At 33.6% G+C, this 21,918-nt stretch overlaps 1 pseudogene; it reads right to left on the reverse strand.

Annotated features, from left to right (window-relative positions):
• Positions 1 to 2,502: 2,502 nt before the first annotated feature.
• On the reverse strand, positions 2,503 to 11,066 carry LOC120201049 (annotated as a pseudogene).
• Positions 11,067 to 21,918: the final 10,852 nt, after the last annotated feature.

A 21,918-nucleotide genomic window follows, 5' to 3' on the forward strand; every position in this document is an offset into this window, starting at 1 on the left:
CGGGACAATTCTACGTGGTCCTTCGAGACATTTCTACGCGGTCCTTCGGACATATATGTGGTCTTTCGGGACATTCTATATGGCACTTTGGTGTATTTTCTACGCGGCTCTTCGGTGTATTTTATACGATCTGTGGTGACAGTATTGTGTACAACCTCAATACACTCACATATCTTTAGTTCCCAATAATGTACCATGGGAAAATAAATAATGGATATAAAATGAATTAACGTTGCATACTGTGATACGTTATTGATTAATTGTATGATCATATATGCTGTTAATATAGGAGATATTCTATGGATTCTTGATATGAGGTAACATATATATATATATATATTAATTGGTTGCAGAGTTTATTTCTCAGTAATGTACCATGGACTAATAAATGTAATAAAATGAATGAACTATGTATTAAATTATATGTTATTATGGGTTGAATGCATGATGATATATGCTTTATTTGATTAAATATGTGATGTGTCTGTATGTGCGAAAATATAGTTACATGTTTCAGTATGTCATTTATGCATTTTATGCCTCACTAAGTCATCGATTTAGCGTGTGAGTGTTTCACACGCAGATATAGAGAAACAGGAAGAGCAAAGCTAAGATTAGACAAGACATCATACCCATACAAGAAGATCATATCAGAAATACTGTATAATATAATATGTTATTTTGTTTAATTAAAGTAGTTGGCATGAAATTTAAAGATCATACAAGAAGTCAATGTGACACCTCATATTCGTATCCGGGTCGGATACGGGTTGGGGGTGTTACATCCATAATCATTGTATCATAATTGGTTTAAAAGTACTATCTAAGTACTACAAGATCATTGCCTTTAGAGCTTCAAAATTATTCGATGTCTATACAAATCATGTAAAAATAATTGCTATGCACGAGATAAATCGAGAATGTATTTATATAAGACTATTGACCTCATACATCTAAAAGATATATGATTTGCTTTCACATGATAAGAAGTCAACTATCTTATAGTAAGATAATGCAGAATTTATAGCTCAATTAAAAAAAAAAGAATACATCCAAGTAAACATATTTCCCTAAAATTGTCTCCTTCGTGATCTTCAAAAGAATAGTAATATAAATTTCGGTAAATTAGTTTAAGTGGTAATTTGGAAGATTTATTCATAAGTGTGTTATCCATTTCAATATTTGAAGATTATATTTAAGATTGAATTGTGAAGACTTTAAGATCTTATGTGGTGTCAGGTTTTATCTCATTGGGTTTTCTTGGTAAGATTTTTAATGAGAACATGTTACGCGTATTAAATATATGTGTATTATTTTTCCTTCACTAAGTTTTTCCCGAAGGATTTGTGTATCTTAGTAAAATTCTAAGGATGCACATTACATCCATAGGCATGCAAGATGGAGTGTTGTGAATATTTATAGATGTGAATATCTATTATGATTAGAACACTATGTATTAGATATGAATTTGATGTACTTTATTATTAAGACTTTATTGTTCATTAGTATTATAGCTCTATATGATATCCACTCCTTATGTATATAAATATAAAGTTTAGAGAAAACATTATACACAATTCATATTGAAATAAATAATACATATTATCTCCTTATCCTCATATCTCTTCTTCTTGTTGCTTTGTTTTTTATTTATTTTATAACATAATATAGTTTATAATTTTTTAATAATAATATAAATTCATATTTATAAAATATTAAATAATTCTTTTAAAAACAGGGCAAACGGCATGAATAATATATTTTTTTAAATGACAATGTTTTCATTCATTTAGTTATAAATAATATCGTTTAGCACATCACTCGTTATCCATTCGGGATGCTCAAACTCAAATTAAAAGGGAAAATTACAAGTGTAAACCCATTGATCGTGTCCCATTTTTGGTCCAGTGCGAGATGTAAATCTTCAATGAAAGCACGAGCTTCTATAGGCTCTGCATCGTGCAAGTCATGCACTCGTCCAGCCTCATGTTGTCTCTTGCGAGGACCCCAATGGCTTGCATGATCGACTATGACCAGCCAGTTGTTACCTCTTGCGAGGATCCCGATGGTTCTTTCTCTGTTCGTGCACTGTCCCGGTACGTGAAGACTGCATGAAGGAACTTGCCATTGTCAAACACCACTCAAGCCGGTTAAAGTCTCCCTTCGTGTACAAACATATTGCGACATTCCATAGTAGGACCATGAAACTTGAGAAGCCATTGCAGTATGGTGCGTTTTTCCATTTGGAGCCAAACAGCTATATCCGTGGAGCTCTGGGCAAAATCAGAAGGATTCCAACACGCTGTAATTGCGATTGGATCCAAAGGAACGTTAACCCCTAAACCATCCCTATCGTCATTGTATCGATTATATTTAATTACAAACATGACCGTAAATTAATGAAAATTGCGGAAATAATTGTCGGAATTTTTTCAGATATGCGAGGCACAAAGATATTTTCTTCGTAAAAGAACAAAAAAATGGCTATGTTTCATTAAGGTCTCAACCTCAACCTAAGAAGTCTTTAAGCCTGATGAGTGTATATGACCTGAAATTCAGTACTCGATACAAAAGAATACTAAGTGACACTGCTGGTACTGAAACAGTGATCCTCAAATTACATCCTCGAGCATAATACCTTCCTTTCTCCATAAATGTCAAAAACCGCAACTCACCTACCTCTTCGTTGCATCCACTACCATATCCGTTCATGAAAACAAATACATTCCCAGCACGCCCCAAAGAATGATATGGTTTTTTTTTTCTTTTTTAAATCCTCATGATGAGATTGGTGGAAACATAGGTAAATAACCAAAGGGGACAGAGGATGTCAGAGAGAATATAGAACTCACGAGAGAATCTCGGGTTTTCAGTCTTTCTACTAGTTCGTATAATCAAGATTGCACAGCTAATCTCTGAAGATGCTCGCAGAAGACTCGTAAGCTCACATCATCTGTAAAGATTATATCTGATCCAGGTGCTATATCGGTGACATTATTGTATGTTGCTGATGGGTTCAACTTTGCCAATAAAAATCTTGCCTGCAAAAGAAGACAAAAATGAGCCGCTTGGTAATGTTACAAAGCCCGATTTTACACCCAAAACATGAAAAGAAAAAAAATAGTTTCGGTTTAAGCCTCGAAAGTAAATACAGAACTGGTTTTGCAGACCAAGTGGAAAAGCTCAGTTAACACGCTCAAATGTAGCATATATCATGATTCCCCTCCAAGGGATTTGCATAATATTGTTCAAAACAGTAAAGGGGAAAATGCAGCAACATGATACTATGCCCTTTACATGTATCTAAAATAGGCGATACTCGTACCGAGGGAAAAGCAAAGCTCAGCTCAAGACCGCCAAAAATACGGGGAATATATTCACATAACACAATCCATGTTCCAAGAAAATGAAATTAAAAAGTTGGAGGGTCATAGTCAAATCTTTATACCCATGTCTTAAGAAAAATAAGGTCGGGGCAACATAGGAAGCAAAAATGAAATAAGGAAATATTACGATAACCATAAAAATTATCATTCACTTCACCTACCTTTAACATCAGACTGAAGGAAAAGGTAGAAATGAATAGAATATGATCCCATCGTAGCAGGGAGAAAAATTATCAAAGCTAAACCCACAGAAGATACTATGAAACAAAAATGCATAACAATCAAGCTTATGAGAATTTGGTGCAAACAGTTCACAAATGTACTTTAGAAAGTGTACTCGATTTTCTTAAAGATTGATTTGCAAAAGTTAAGAATAACTCTGATTATAGTGATACTTTATAGTAGCATCTGTTTAAAAATGAAAGAATTTGCGAGGGTAAATTAAGAACACATTTTATATCCTAGAAAAGAATAAGTTATGTAAATTTGCTCACCTGGGATCCATGCTGATCACATACAACCAATCTGGGGACAGGGAAGTGTTCACGAATAATAATTTGGGCATCAACCTGGGGTGCTTCCAAAAGTAGTGCAAATGCCTGTTGAAAAATATAGCTCTAGAAAACAGAATCATATACTGCAGGAACTTAGAAATTTAGTAAACCATGGACCTTAAGAATATTAAAGACTTCATCAAAGAACATGCATATTCCAAAAATCCGATTGTATTTTAGAGATCAACATATAATGAAATTCCAAAAGCACAATATTCACAATATCTTAGCAAATAACATTTTGCTTAACTTTGTAGTTTCCATTTCAAAGTAACAAAGCGGTGGTACGAGGGATTTTCTTCTGTAAGTGGTTTAGGATAAATTCTTGTGGGAATAGTATTATTTATTGCTTAGAGAGACCTCAAAATCAGTACTAATACAGCTCCAGCTTATCTCAAACTCAAAAGTGATCAGATATATTTATTATATTAACATAAACAGAAGCCCAGCATCAATAATATGTACCGAACCATTTTTGCACATTATGAACATATGATACAAAAATACCCTTACATTAAGATCTAGATTTAGTATGATGAGCACACGTGCCTGATGTTCAGGTTGATTCTGGTAACCCATGTTGCGCCACTGTGCTATTGTTATACCATGGAAAACAACAATACTGAAATATGAATCTAGCAAGAGAATACAATCAGCTGAAATGGAAGCCACGTCCAATAATGCTGGTTGGGGCGGTGAGCTGAATGTATATGATATTAATGATGGTTGAACCATAACAGCTGCATTAGTAATGTTTTCCCTGTTTAATATAATGCGAAAATATGCAGTTTCATCTGGACTGTGGTTAAAAACCTGCCACGCGAGTGGTTAAAGAAAAACTCATGTATGGGTTGATTAAAATTATAAAAAGACTGGAAATAAGAAGGAAAAAAGAAACAGTTACCTGTACAAATTGTGACCGCCGTAGATTAAATATGAATTGAGGAAACAAAGAAAAGCAAGGGTTCAATGTGAACGATGATGGATCGTCCTTCCGGTAGTCGCCAAATCTGGCACAAAATCGAATGAGATTCCGATCTAACCACCTTGTAGCATCAAACTCCTCCTAAGTGAAACAAAATCCATAATAATTAATAAAAGGTGGTCACAAGCAATAATTGAATGGATTGTTATATTGACAAGAAGCCAACAGAACAAATAATAGATAGAAAATATAACCAGGAGGGAGGTCTGGGGCTAGGAGAAAAGCAAGTGGAGATAACCACTAAACTCTAGGGCAAAGCATTAAGAGGAAGTTTGTATCCATAATACGATTACATGATATCTGTGGAGATAATTATAGGCAGAAGGTATCAGCTACATACATAATAGCTGACAGTGAATACATCCATACAAGATACAACAAAACTAGACAACTGATAAAAAGATTTTAAATTACCTCTGTCTCCATTTTCAGGGAAGTTATTCTTGACATTACAACAGCAGCAGTCTCTTGGTCGAAACCTTGTATTAATTCCTAGAAAGGAAATCTTATTTGACGGTTAGCATAAACTAATTCCAAAAATTTCTCCAATAAACATAATGAATCAAACATGCAGACCAAGACACATCGTAATGACTTCAGCAACCCCCCCCCCCCCCACAAAAAAAAAAGAACAGAAAGAAACACTCTTACATATGACCAAATAATGAAAAACATTGATAAAATGGAGAAAGGGATATGCTTAGTTGTTTTAGACAGTTTGTTAAACAAATGTATAAATGGTGTGGTTTAGGGAGAAACTACAGCAATCGAAAGAAGTAAGGCTAAAGACTAAAATAATAAATTAAAGCAATGGAAAGAAGTAAGGCTAAAGACTAAAATAATAAATTAAAATATTACAAGTATCCTGTTTCAACAAAATGAGAGAATCTATGCTAACCTCACAACTAATAGCACTGTCTACCCATCGTCTTGTCACAGTTGTAACTCGAAGCATTATTTTACCTTCAGGATCTTGATAACTGCAATTAGATAAACAACATCACAATCAATTCATTGTAGTCAAGCAAGCGGGCAAGAAATAGGAGCGTGAATATTGCCTGGGGAACAAGGCACAAAAATGCTCTAACCTAAGTTAAAACTGAGTTGGTTAAGAGAGGGTTATCTCTAGGGGATGATATCCTATGTCCTTTTTGTAAGAAACAGGAGGAATCAGTGCAGCATTTATTCATTTCTTGTCAAGTTGTTTGGGAATTATGGAACAAAATAGTTAATTTCTGGGACTTATCATTCGTTATACCAAAAGACCCTCCTTCTCTTCTTTGTTTCTGGGGTGAGTTGAGGGAGAACTCGATGATTTGGAAGTTCATCCCGGGTGTCATTTTTTGGTCGATTTGGAAAGTTAGGAATGCAATGGTTTTTAATGGATCTTCTCTTGATAGGCTGTCTTTATTCTTCATTGTCAGATTCAGGCTGTCTAAATGGTTCCTAGCCAAGTTTCCTAAGATATCGATACAAGAGGATGTGCTGATTGGTAATCCATGTCTAGCAGATGGGTTTTCTCTATCAAAACGTAAAGAGTGTCATGTCATAAGATGGATTCCTCCCCCAGTAGATTTTCTTAAGATGAATGTTGATGGAGCTGTTAGGAGTGATGGCTTGGGTGGTGGGATTGGAGGTATTTTAATAGATTGGAATTGCTGCACCCTTTTGACTTTTTCAGAGAAAGTTGCTCAAGGAAATCCTCCACTTGTGGAATTAAAGGCTATTAAAAGAGGCATTGATTTATTTTTTTCATCACGATGGGAAGCTGTGGGTAGGTTGATTGTCGAGACTGATTGTCAATCGGCAGTAGAATGGATTCAGGCCCCGGGTTTAGCTCCTGTTTTCTTAATGTCAATAGTCTATCAGATTTCGACTCTTATCACTGGTAAGGTACATTCAGTGAGGTGGATCCCAAGAGTGTGCAATGGGGAGGCAGATAATTTAGCTAAGAGTGGGATAGGTTGATTGCAAGGAGTCAACCATGGTTTTCTAATCTACTGTGAAGGTTTTTATGGCAGGGGGTGTTTTTAAGTCTGATGTATTGTAATGGCTTTTAAGCCAGGGGATGTTTTTAAGATTTATGTACTGTTATCGGTGTAATGGTTGTATCTTATGTAATTTTTCCATTATTAATAAAATTCAGGGCACTCTTTTCCTCCTTTCGCTGATTAAGGAGCTTATTATCAAGCTCCTTAATCAAGAAGGGGGGTTTTTAACGAGGCCTTACTTTCCTATAAAAAAAATGTATGTCTAATAGTTTGTGTAAAACAAGCTTAAGATATATAATTCTTATAAAAACTCTAAAGATAGTCCAATTTATATAACAAATCAGTAACATTTTCCTTTATTTGGTAACACACATGATTTCCTTATAATCCCATGTTTGTTGTTGAACACTAAAACATTGAGAAGTAGAAGGTTCAAAATTATCCCATTTTTCACTATATGAAAATATTAAGATTAAAGAACTTCAATCATGCAAGCTTTTTTATTTGCACCTACCACCCTATAAAAAGCACACCTAGGCACACCAAGTGTGTGCTTGATCAGATGGTCTTGCCTAAAAGGTTCTAAAGCATTTTTATAGTCTAAAACTAATGTGTGACGCCTGGGTGCACACCTTAAAAAGGCTTACCAAATTCCTAAAGGAACAAATTAATGAAATCAAACATATTAGTGCTGCCGTAGATAAAAAAAAAGCCTTTTGAGAAGTTTATGCAGCAAACCTTGTAAGAAACTGCAAATACAGCTGTGGATTCACAGTTCCTGGAACATTGGATTCATCGGTTGATGAAAGATCAAAAAAAATTGTCAAGCAAGTACTCTGGTCAAGGCCACACATTTTCCATGTTGTAGTGTTACCCTCCCCAATGACCGTGTCAGAGACATTATGTCCTTTCTGCAACAATCATCATAACCAGCTTAAATCTCCATAAATATAAGTAGATTCAATTTACAGTTGAGTAAGAGGTATTTGTTAGATTGTTAAATGATCCAACCTTCTCCAAAGATTTGCAAGGTCCAATGATCCCTTGAACCTTGATGTCTTTTGAACAATTGATCTCGAGCATGCCACTAAAAACAATGAGCTTGAAATTTAAAACCAAACAAGCAAGCCTCAATCCCAATATTTTTGAGGTAGATTACAAAAACCAAGACATAGAATCATTTGCATTGTATGCATGAATCTTCCTCCAATCAATCCTATCCACCACCATCTTCTCTTCAAGTTCTTAGAGTATCATAAAATTATTTATCAACTACAGCCACGACCTTTATGCCAATAATCTGAAAATCAGGAATTGAACAGAAAAAGGCAAGTGATGCCACTTTGGAATACTTGCACATTTACACTACTTTAAAAAATGCAAGCATTCACATTTGCAACATTAAGGAGAACCTATTAAGCCAACAGAATAATACCAACATAGAACACCGGTGTTTAATGATTTTCATCTATGCACCTTTTTGCAATTTGATAAATCAGTTCTCTGTTTCTAGCAGAACAACAATGTCAGCAAGCTATGTCAACATTTTATACTCTAACAGTATCAACACCCAGTGCAGAATGGTGTAAGTGTGTAACAACTAAGCTATGAGCGGTTGGCATGTGTAGAAATATAAAAAAAAAAGAGTCAAGGACAACTTGAAATGGAATAAAATAGTAAATTTACCAATTAAGAACGGAACTATATAGTTATTATCAGCACCATGGATAAGAGAATAGAAAAGTTGAACATGAACAAGAAGCCTAGGTGTGGTACAAGAACTAACTTAAAGCATAGGCCAAGAGACTGTTCCCCATCCTCAAAGACACGCTTGAAAGAGCCTTTGAATACAGAATGACCAAAACTTTCGGCTAGAACAACAAGGCCACCTGTCCTTTCAATTGCAACTTTCATTTCAGCAACCCCAACCTAAGAAAAAAAAGGTTAAATATATTTATTTACAATTTACATTTTCAAGAATGTTAATGTCTGAAGTAATTGTCATTCACTTAAAGTCTTAAACTAAAAGGTTTGTATCAATGGTAAATGGACTAGCTATTAGACCCCACAGTTTTCTACATAGAAAAATCAGGGCTTAGCATCTTCATGGGTAAATTTAAAATGCAAGAAACAGAGTTTTGTAAAATAAGAATTATGCACTGGGTAGTTCAAGTTTCCAAATAAAATAATGTATTAAATCCTATCAGTTTCAGCAGGTTCTTCAATCCATTGGACTATTTAGAAGGCAGACGGGGTAAAAAAAACTATAAGTTAGGCCAAATGAATCCATATACTCATTAAGAGAGTGATACAAATTCTAAGCAGATTGGACAGAAGCTGAACTGCTGAAGCAGGCACATTACAAATATTACTCGTATATTGAAGCAAATTAACCTAAATCCACAAAGAGACAGGTTTATCTGAGAACCTAGAAAGTGACCAACACAGACCTGATCAAGAGCAGATGCAAAAAGGTCAAGTACATGACCCTGGCTGACCAGCTGTTTTGCAAGACCATCATAAAATTTTACTGCTTTCTTAAAATATGGTGCAGCATCCTTATCAAGATCTTTATGTGAACGTACAGGTTCTGACAATTCTTTTGAAACAATCTGCAAAAAACACATAAATCAGTATCATCTTGATGGCAGCCAAGAAGTACACATTAAACAAGAACCAATTCTTAAATGGACAACTTTTTCTAATCTCTATTTTCTCAATCAAATTGATGTGTATGAATTTCTCCAACAACTGCGTGGTATTTAAGAACCACTGCACAAAAATAATAATTATTAAGGTCAAGGTGAAAAGCTAGGAACTTTTATCAAACGCCATCCCAAAAAGAAACATAGACCAGACACTTGAAATTAGAAAAAAAAAGTTGTAACAATAAAGAAATGTGTATATACTATATAAATGTTAGTGATGAAACATGATAGAAATTCAAGATTGTAGCAAAAATAAAGTTCATACTTATTATGATGAATCACATGCAACATATTATTTGTGTAACATCCCACAAATTAATACAATTCATAAGAAACCAAACATTAAATGCATCACTATTAGCAACATAAATTTGATTTGTATTATTAAGTCGTGGAACAGGTAAAAGTCGAGAAGCCAAACAAAAAATTTAGTAGCCTTACCGTGCCTGGCCCTTCAGTACATGAACCACCAACCAAAGCAATAATCCTAGCACCAGTACCAGGCAAACATGCTCCAAACAATCCTGATGCAACACTTAAGGCCACTCCGGTGCACCTTGAGGCCCTGTGCCCTGCTTGTACAGGCCATTGATCCGATTGCAACTCATCCAACAACTACATTGAAATCAACCAACCACTTAATTAAAAAAATCAAACATTTAAAAACTAATTCCACAACAAATAAATCCAAACGCACTGAATTGAGTGTGTACTCGCAATCTGAAGCAGGCAATAAAAACCGGTTAACACTCGTATCCATATATCCATTTGGTAGCCCTTTTGGATACCCGTTCGTCTGCCGCCGCCCAGCAGCACCGAGACCTAACTGCTCTAACACTTGCTCCTTGGAGACCTCCTTACTCCCCTGAAAACATAGACCTTAGACATTTCTGTGAACCCCAATTCATGAAGCTGCGCTTGAGTCCCGAATGAAACGAAACCAACAAGAGCATGTTCCGGCAACAAACCAATAGCCTGCTTCATGGCCGATTTAGCAAACCCTAGCTCTTCTTCGATCATGCAAGTGTCTAAAACGAAAACAAACACTGGTTGCAATTGAGGAGCAACAGAAGGGTTGCTTGGATCGGGATTCGCTTGAAGTGAGTATTGCACAGTGGTGTATTGCGGGTAGAGTTCGCAGGGCAGGTTTGTTTCGGAGATCATGGCATAGTGCGGCGGAAAATGGTTCCGCTGGTAACAAAACGGACAGATCCAGATCTTGGCGGAGAAATCGACTTGCGAATAGGCGTTGAGGACGGCGGAACATGTCCGGCACCGGAGAGGAGCGTAAGGGAGAGTCGGAATGTCCGAGTGTGGGCGGATTGGAGCGATCGAAGCGGCCAACGGAACCACACACTTGCTGGCTTCGACTTTGGTGCGGGGCCAAACGTTCCATGTCATCCGTACGCCATCAACCCTTCGGGATTCGAGTTCGCCATTTACGATAAGATTTGAATGAATATTCGGGGAAAAAATTATAGAAAATAACATCAGGGATCGAAAATATCTAATAATATACGAATTTAATTAATTTTTTTTAATTTATTAAAATGACCAACAAATTCGCAATACGATCTTAAATTCGCAACGCGAACTGCAATTTCGCAACGCGAATCTGTAAATCGTAACTTGAATTTGTAAATCTCAACACGATAGTCAAATTTGCAACGTGATAGTCAAATTCGCAACACAAAAGTCAAATTCGCAACGCGTAATTCCAAATTCGCAACTGAATTTCAAATTCGCAACTAGATTTTCGAATTCGCAACACGAATTTAATTTCGCAACAAGTTTTAGTTTCGCAACACAAATGTTTTGAGTATATAACAATGCAGCAACAACAACTCATAACCTAAATCTCTAAATCGCAACTCATTCCATCTTCATCTATCACTCTCTCCGGCGACATCCGTTCTTATATCCAACGACATCCTTCCCCATCTCTAATTTTTTTTTACATAATTTTATTTCTATATAATTTTTCAATGATTTCTCTCCCAAATTATCAACTATCAACTTAATAAAGGTATGTTTTTCTCTAAGTTAATGATGATATCTAGTTTATAGCTCGTTTGTTTAGTAAATTAATTTATAATTTGTAGAATGAAATCATCTAATGTTGATCATGTTTGGATATATTTGTGTTTTGGAGGGTCATGAGAGAATGTTCATGGTGTTTTACAATATGTGTCTTTACCCATGAATCTTCAACTAAAACTGTCATTAAAAAAGTTAACTTATGAAACTCTAATGTTACGTGTTGCAAAAAATTGAATTTAGAGCCTCTAAGTGGATTTAGGTTATCTTATCAGAGAAAATGTAAAGTTTATTTGTTAACCGACAATGAAGATGTTGAACGATTCATTGCTTACATTAGTGTTTCGCAAGAAGATGATGTTACATTGTATGTTGTTGAACCTAGAAGTAGTGAAGTTGGGTCAGTAGCGGGTAGTAATCAACTAAGTTCTTCAACCCAAAATTTAATGGTTCCACCACAATTTCATCACCAAGCAAATTTTGTTTCATCACATTTCCAATACCAAACACAATATCAAACACAATCTCAAAACCCACAACTTTTTCCTAATCCAAATCTCAATCAACTTTCAGCACCAAATTTCGGTTTTCGTATTGACCAGTTAGACGATTATGAGCCAACAGAAAAAATTATGAGTACTAGTCAGTATTCGAAATTTGATCTTGGTCAATACTCGGATTTTGATGATGTGATGGAAGAAGAAACAAACCCTGCATGTAATGATTTTGATATTGGTCAATACCCAAATTTTGATGATGAAACAGCTGCTGCCGAGGAAGATATTATTGATGATAATGAGGAGGAAGTTACGACTGTGAATGAACATGTTGAACATCCATTCTGTAATTTATATAACCCTGAAAAAGAAAAAGAAGAAGTCCCCGAATAAAGGAAAAAGAAGAAAATACCACGGGAGTATAACTGGAATATGCCAGAATTACTTCAGATACCGGAAGAAGATTTGGTAAAGATAGCAGTTGATTGTTACACAAAAGTTATTCGTATCAAGAAAGATGATTGTTTTGATACAAAGGAAGACTTGAAGATAGCTTTGTATACGAAATGTGTGGAAGATGGTTATCAACTAAAAGTTAACAAATCAAGCAAAGATCGTTTCGAAACAAGGTGTATGATTGACAAAAGCTGTACGTGGCATATGATTGCAAAGAGGATAAAAGATTGCGAAATGTTTCAAGTTAAGACTTTTATTGATAAACATACATGTTCAAGAACCCAAGTTTTTCCTCACCATAGATAGGCAAACAAAAAGGTGTTGGGTGGTTTTCTGGCTGAGTTAATGTTTTTGAATGGAATGGTATATCGGGGACATGAAATTATGACTGACATGAATGCTCGGTTCAAGATTAGTATCTCATATTCTCAAGCTTGGAGAGCCAAATGTTATGCCTTGGAATTGTTGAGGGGGTCTCCACAAGCATCGTTTGCCCAACTGCCGACTTATTGTCACAATTTAAAGCTGAAAAATCTTGGGTCGGTAACTCATATCAAAACAGATAGAGATGGACGCTTTGAGTTGTTATTTATCGCCATTGGTGCTGCGGTTAGTAAATAATTATAATTTTGTTAACTCATTTTTGTTAGTTGCATGCATTTCACATTTAAATGATTATATTTCTTGTGTATATGATTTTGTAGATTCGTTCGTTTATTACTTGCATGCGCCTAGTTATTATAGTTGACGGAGCACATTTGGAAGGTCGATACCTTGGAGTAAACTTATTAGCAGTAGCCATGGATGCTAACAATGGGATACTGCCAATAGCTAACAATGGATGCCAATAGTTGTGTATAACAAAACAATCTATCTCTTCCATGTGAGTACTTTATTCCAACTAAGTGACAAGTGTGACAACCCCATCAACTCACAACTTAGCTTTGAACTCAATCAATATTGTCTTTTAGCTTGATGGTTCATAAAGCATGTTACTTGAACAGTATGAATCAATTATGCAATTTCCATGTTCAATTTAACACTGCATTTCAAATTCATTTCATATGTAATTGGAGTTTGAATTTAAATTTCAATTTGAGTTTGAATTTCAATATCTCCACTATAAATATTAGCCCAAGCCAATATACATGTTATCATTGATTATTCCTAATTTCCATTGTTTTTTATCAACTTTAAATGCGAAGGAAATCCCGACTATCGTAATTTTTGGTCAACTTTAAAGCGTCAGAAACGTTTCGGGCGTATGATCTGGGTGGTATACGAGAAATGCAACAAATGGTAACTAAAAATCCCGATAATTGAGGGCTACAACTTGTAATAATAACAAAAATAATAAGTCTGAAATGCTTCCGAGTACCACCCAAATCATAAGTCCGAAATGCTTCTGATGCTCATCAAAATCCAAAGCTCATATGGTGCCAAGCAAAAGGAAATCAACATCCAAATCTCATATGGTGCCAAGCAAAAGGAAATCAAAATCTACAACTTGAGTTTGAACATTGCTATGATCTGTTCAGTTGTTATCATGTTGGGATTTTCTCGTGTTTGATTGCTTGGATAGTTGTTCTCTTGCTTCTTCAAGTGTCCTTAGCTTGTATTTATAGCTTGGAATGTGTTTGATGTTGTATATACCTTGATGTTGTATGTTGCGATCAACACAAAAGTCAAATTTGCAACGCGAAATAAGCGTTGCGATAGCCAAATTCACAAACCGAAAATTGCGTTGTGAATTTAACTTTCGCGTTGCGAATTTGGCTTCATGTAAAAAATCCACCTCACCACGTAAAGATCGAACCTCATCACACCATGCACCATTATCTTCACGTAAAGTACCGACCTTATTAAGCAAAGCACCGACCTCATCACGTAATTCCCCTAACTCATCCTGTGGAGGTGGAGAACAGGGAGATAAATGTTGTGGCCTCTTTGTCGGTCGCCTATCATGAGGTGATGGTGGAGAAGAGGCTCGATGATGTGATGGAATAGGTGATGGTAGAGGTGGAGAAGAGGCTCGATCAGGTGATGGCTCCGGGTGTCGAGCTGTAGAATCGGCCCGATTAGGTGATGGCTCTCGAGGTGGTCTGTCCCATCAAAAAACCGCTTACTAGCTTGCCACCAATCAGTGGCAAGCTCAGCCTCTGTAATGGATAGTTGGGCCCCTAACAATATAAAAGCTCAAACAAAGTTAAACTTGTACTAGTAATAACTTGTTTATATATTATTTGTGTGTTAACTTACATCATTCATCGTCGTATATGGGAGTAACTCTTCCCAATCCAACATGCGGATCCTTTTCCAGGTAATAGCCCTAGGAATATCATTTGATCTTTTTATCGCATATGTCTGCATGCTGGGGAAAGCCTCAAATATCCAAATCTACAAACAATATAATACACAAACATTAGTAATTGTTAAATAATTAATTATAATTTTGGAAACATTATATAGAAATTCTTACCTTAAAGGCCCAATTAAAGCCTGTCAAAGTGTATTTAGAACCATCGCCCCGTAAACTTTTTCGGTCCTCAAAGGCAGACGACAACTTCTTCCAGGTAGCTTTCCATAGATATGAACCCCACGGAAATAGGTTCCATGCATTTAGGTCATCTACCAATAATATTAGGTCCTCGGAGATAGGTTGTCTGCCCTCTTTGCCTAAAAAGCCGGCATGCAAAAGTAATAAATGGCATACTCGGACAACATCAAGGTCATCCATCCGAGTAAAACCATCTTTATCAAATAATCTCTTCAAGTTGTCACCGTGTAAACTCGGCTTCGACTTTGCTAGCTCAGGAAAAACCCGAGATAACCATGATGGGTGGGCGATATGACTAGTGTACCGACCTACATTATCGTGTCCGAAGCGTAGACCAATGATTAAGCAAAACTCCTCCCGCCCAAAACAAGTATGTGTCAGAGGAAAATGAAACAATATCTCCTCGTCACCACATTGTATCCTCTCGGGTAGATCGTTAGTCATGGTCTGAAGAAACAAATGTGTCAACATAGCATCTCCACCCGTATGTTGCACTTTCAGCCATAGCCCGAAGCAAGTATCCTCAAACAATTTTCTTTGTAGAGGTGTAAGCGTTGACGCAATTTTAGTGGCTAGGCTTAATTTATTCCTTAAGGTCAATACAGCCGAAAAAATTTCTACAAAAACAATAAACATACAGTTAGATATACCAAAAACTACAAATTATACAATATAAATAGACATGATATTAAACAGTGAAAACAAAGCCAAATATGTTTCAAACTAGCACGGTATTCACCCAAGTCATTATTCCATCATAGTTCACAAAATGCATCAGATGACATTCCAGAAGTAAGCACTTATATAAACATTTAAAAGGACAACATATAGGTTTAGTGCAGGTTCAAGGATAACATAAAGAGTAGTAGTTTATTCTTGAAACTTAAATTAGCAACACTGTGAAGTTAGTACTTGTCTTTATTTTTTGGTTGAAGTAATGCAATTCATTCAAGTTTCAATTTGCAGAATAAAAGAAGTTTCTGAAACTTAAATTCGCAACGCGAAACTAAAATCGCGTTGCGATTTTCATTTTCGCGTTGTGAATTTGGTATTGCGATTTAGGGTTTTTTTAACAAAAAGACAAAACAAAGATAAATACTAACTTCACAGGGTTAAAGACTAAACAGTTTAGCAGTATTGGCAGTAACCGAATGAATTTACTAAGCAATCTCAATGAAATGGTTAATCTATATATATTGAAATTACCAGAAAATTTATCATCAATATAAGAAAAATCTAATAATAATACAAAAATTTCAAAATAAAAATAAGAGATTAAAAAACTAACCCTCGGTGGTTGATTTTCCATTTCTGACCGTGAATGGTTGTGAGGGTTGCTCTGAGAGATGGAGATAGACGAATTTCGTCAGAGATGGGGACGGATGTTGCCGTAGAGAGTGAAAGATTGAGATGGGACTGAGTTGTGATTTAGGGTTTTAGGTTAGAGATGATTTGCGATAATACTGTTTATATTTGTGTTGCGAAATTAATATTGTGTTTCGCGTAAAAACATTTGACTTTCGCGTTGCGAATTTGACTATCGCGTTGCGATTTACATATTCGCGTTGCGAAATTGGAAACTGGGTTGCGAAATTGGAGTTCGCGTTGCGAATTTGTTGGTCATTTTGGCAAATCCAAAAAAAGTTGGTTAAATTCGTATATTATAAGGCATTTTCGATCACTGAGGTTATTTTCTCAAAAAGTTAAATTCGAATCAACTATTCATAATAATTCTCCGCTATCTTATAAAAAAATATACGAAAGTGGCTGAAAACAACCGCTTTCATTTGTTTAGGTCTTCAACGATTGAAATGTTTGGAGTTGTCTGATACTGAAGTTGGAAGCAATGGCCTTCGCCATCTTTCTGGTTAGATATCCTCCTTTCTCATAGTATGACATTCTCTATATTTTGCATTTGTTGTTACTTTCTGTTTCTAGTTTTGGTGGTAAAGTGTTTCTTTAACTCTTTTGTTGCATATAATTATTTTCTTGATTTGATTCTCTGTTATTAGAGGTGTTCAAAATTCGGTTTTAACCGAATTAACCGACCGAACCGAATTAGTTCGGTTAATTCGGTCGGTCACCGAATTAATTCGGTCGGGGAATGGTTAAAGGATTTTTTTGGAATTCGGTTAACGGTTAATTCGGTTCGAAATCGGTTAATTAACCGAATTAATCTTTAAATATAATTATATTAAGAGGCCCAATCCATTTAAAACCCAAATCAATATTAATTAATTAAAATAATATCAAAACTAAATGCAAAATGTTTGAATCAATTTAATTAGATATTATTTATAATTAGATATTATTTAAATTAATTGTAAATTATTTTTTTAATTAAAAAAAATATTAAATTCTAAAATTCTAAAAAAATTCGGTTATTTCGAAAATTAACCGAATTAACCGAAATTTATTCGGTTCGGTTAATATTTTCGAAAAAAAAGTTCGGTTAATTCGAAAATGGTAGTTCGGTCGGTTCGACCACCGAATTAACCGAATGAACACCCCTATTTGTTATCACTACCCTGATTTGCTATCCTTCTTTGGAAGCCTTCTCAAAACTCAGATGATTCTACATGGAAATTTTTTGAAAACAATTGAAGGCACCTATGTTAGACATATACCTGGATCTGACATTCTCATATGAGTCCGCATAACATCATTGTTCATTTAGTAGTATGAGGAGCTTTAATCATTGAATAAGCATATAAAACTGATATCTTCCCAAACAATTGATTATTATATATGATCATCCGATTTCTTTTGGTTTACTTGTAGGTTTGGTTAATCTGGAGAGCATAAACCCGTTATTTACTGGAGTTACAGATGGTGGTTTAAGAAAATTGTTTGGACTCTCGTCTCTGAAATCACTCAACCTGGATTCTCGTCAAATCACAGATGCCGGACTTGCAGTTCTTACCAGTATGACTGTTCGGAGTGCCTATTTCAGTTCTTTGAATTGTCCTTTTAGTTCTTTAACATGATTCATTGTGAAATAATAAGTTTTGTCACTTATTATACTGGTGATTTAATTTTATTGTTGTCAAAGATAATAAATAAGTTCTGATTAGTCCTTAGTTTATTGTTGAGAAAGAGATTGCTAGAACACAATTATTTTTAGTAATTATGCTTATAAATATGTTTTTTATTATTATAATAGCGATCATACAAATCAAAGTAAATATTTTAGGTTATATAATAAGGATAATTCATAGCTTGAGAAAGAAAAAGTAAATTATTATCTTTAAATAATTTTTAAGTAAAATAATATTTTAACCAATCAAACAGGGCCTTTAGGTTATATAATAACAATTAAAATGATTAATTAATTGTATTTTTTCAAATAAAAATTTAATTGATCCATAAATTTTCAAATATAAAATATTTTTGTTTAATACTGGCTTATAATTAGATGTAACATGAATAATATATTTAAATAATGTACTCGGTAATAATGTGTCAGAACTAAGATTAACGAATTTGGAAGTACTTCATTTGAAAGAAAATTTCTTCAACAGTAGCAATATATCATCTTTTGGTAGACTTCCAAAAATAAAGTCTTTGTCTTTTGAATACTTTAAACATACCGACGCATATAGTTAAGTGTTGATGTAAAATTTTAATATATTTTTACATAAATTGTATAAAATTTAATATTAATTAAAATTAAAATAATACATGATATATTTAAATATTCAAGTAATATATTATCAACAGATAAAATTTTTATATAAATAATTTTTATTTAAATATTTAGAATTTCACTTGTTAAAAAATATAGAACAAAGACAATTTGGTAAAATATATATTTCATAATCTTTTATTCTTCAACCAAACATTTAATCTGACATTCCTGCCAAACCAACCAACCAACCAAACACAGTAATGTAACATTCCCATTAATCTTATTCTCTGGTAATCTTTTATTCCCACCGGTAATCTTACATTCCGTGAACCAAACTCACCCTTAAGGTTTTATTATTTCAAAAGGGGTTTTTCCCAAATTCATTTTTACTGATTTCAGTAGACCACATAAGAAACTAAATAGAAAAGGGTCACGGGAAAATCAAAGATAGGAATATAAAATTAAATCAATAGTGAAATGTATGAAAATATATTGAAGATATTCGAATATTTAATATTATTAAAATTCTTTTCTCAAAAAATTATTATCAAAATTAAAGTATTCAACTTAAATTCAGCTAAATTATTAAAATAATATATTTTTAATATTATTTTATCAAAATGACATTTATTTATATTTATTTTTCGGAACGGCGCTCATTTTGATAAAATAATATTAAAAATATCTTATTAAAATTTGATATTATTAAAATTCTTTTCTAAAAAATATTATCAAAATTCAAGTATTCAGCTTAAATTCAGCTAAATTATAAAAATAATATCTTTTTAATATTATTTTATAAAAAAGACCCTTCAGAAAGACGCTACAACTTGGAAGCACCTTTCATATATGTGACAGAAAAGATAAAAGATACATTTTCAAGGAAGCTTCTTTGCCCCAAAATCACTTACTAAACCTTACACTGATTTTAGGGATTTTTTAAAAATATTCAATTTCCGATGCCTAATATTCAAATTATTATATGTTCAATATGTAATTTGAGTCGAATTGAACTTTTATAATAATTACATATATATAACTTTTATAATAATTACATATATTATAACTTTTATAATAATTACATATATTATAACTTAATATAATATTTAATATTATAATATTTTAGATTAGTTTGAGTAAAATTCGATCCTTAAAAGACGGAATTCTTTAGTAAAATCAATATAAATAAAACATGTAGCATAAATTAGTAACTAATAATTTAGTTTAATATTCTAATATAACAAGAATTTAATATATTATTTTCATACATATTTAAATTGAAAGTAATCCATATAGTAGTTTGGGTGAATGGAAGGAAGACAACAATCCAACAATTGTTACATTAAAAGAGTTGTTCTTCTATATAGATAATGAGATGAAAACAATAAACATAACACATAATCATAAACTTCATGCATTGCATTAAAAGAGTTCTTCATCCACATACCTAAGGAGATGAAAACAACAAACATTTCACATAATCATAAACTTCCAACATTGCATTAAATGATTTATCCATCTATATACCTAAGAAGATTGAAATAATAAACATTAAATATAAGCATAAACATACGACTCTCGCATAAAGCTTTAGTCATCCTAATTAGTAGGCTCGTCAAAAGTAATGTTGAGTTCTTCAATCCTTCATGCTTTTTATTCTTGTCTCTTATAGACCTCTTGAAATAATGTTGTTGGTATCCACCATTTATCTATATTTCTTCATCATCTAATTTTATTTCTCCATCATCTATCTATGTTGGTTTAGTATTTGAACTTGAAGAATAAGCATCAACCTCAACAAACTCTGAATACATCTCAACATTAGGTGTAAAAATGAGAACTATATGTGTGAATCATCTTAGCAATGCCATCATCGTTATTAAGGGAAAACTTTGTACATGATATGGGAAATTTAAACTTCAATAAAGATAATCTTCTATTTCTTATCGAATGAACATTCTTTAAGATCTTGGTGATTAACTCATCCAGTTGAATATTTTTTTAATGACATGTTAAAAGATTTGTCATAAAAAATGATTTTAATGAAAGTAGGTCATAAGTAAAATAGAAAATGAAAGTTTAGTAGTGAAAGGGTTTAGGGTATCTGTAATATCCTCAATATCGGGTTAGTGACTAAATTGAAATATTTCAGAATTTGTTGGTTAAAGTAGATAAATTGAAAAGTTTGGGGACTTATATTGTAATTTTTGTATAGGATTAAATATTAAAGAAGAAAATATGGGAGGGAAAAATGGTAATTTGATAGAAAGACAATTATTAAGTGGGGATATATATGGGTTACACGTGGGAGATGAAGGGGTAAAAGGAAGCTTTCTAGAGAACTCTCTTCTTCTTCATCCTCTTTAACCGTGAGACTTAAGGGAAAAAGGTGAGCTCTTTTTTTGTTGATCATTTACTGAATTTAAAGTTAGGTTATGATCCTTGGGTGATACATAAGCTTAAGAAAAGATTAGGTTATCTTAAAACCATAAGATGAAAGAGTTAGGAGCGATTAAAGACTAAGAGTTTTTGAATAAAAACTTGGAATATAGTTGATAAGTGGAATTTGAGATTAAATTTGACTTGTCAATGAATGAATTAAGAGATATGAAGTGTTAGAGTTGAATTTAGAACATGTTGCAAAGTGGGTGTAATTCTTGAATTACATATAAACGATAAGATTTTTAGGTTTAAGAGGTGATAACTGAGTAGTAATGGATTTAAGTATATGGATGTGAGTTAGGAATATGTAAGGGGGATGAAATATGAAGTTGTTGAGCTAAGTTGAGTAATTTTCGTGCATAAAATATGAATTATGGGCTGATGTGTATTGGTACACATTCAACATGTACCGATACATCAAGGGTAAATTTCCAGAAATTATTCAGAGTGTATCGATACACAGAAAGTGTATTGATACACCCCTTAAAATGAAAACATCGAATGTAATTTGTGTATCGATACATAGGTAGTGTATCGATACACACGTTAAGGAATGTACCGATACACTATAGAATGTATCAATACCTACCTTAAATAAAATATGAAAGTAACATTTCTTTTAGTTTAAGGAATGAAATATTAGAATATATCAATTACAATATTGATATGAATCCATG

Source organism: Hibiscus syriacus, unplaced genomic scaffold (genome assembly GCF_006381635.1).
Source record: "Hibiscus syriacus cultivar Baekdansim isolate YM2019G1 unplaced genomic scaffold, ASM638163v2 tig00006753_pilon, whole genome shotgun sequence".
Classification (NCBI taxonomy): domain Eukaryota; kingdom Viridiplantae; phylum Streptophyta; class Magnoliopsida; order Malvales; family Malvaceae; genus Hibiscus; species Hibiscus syriacus.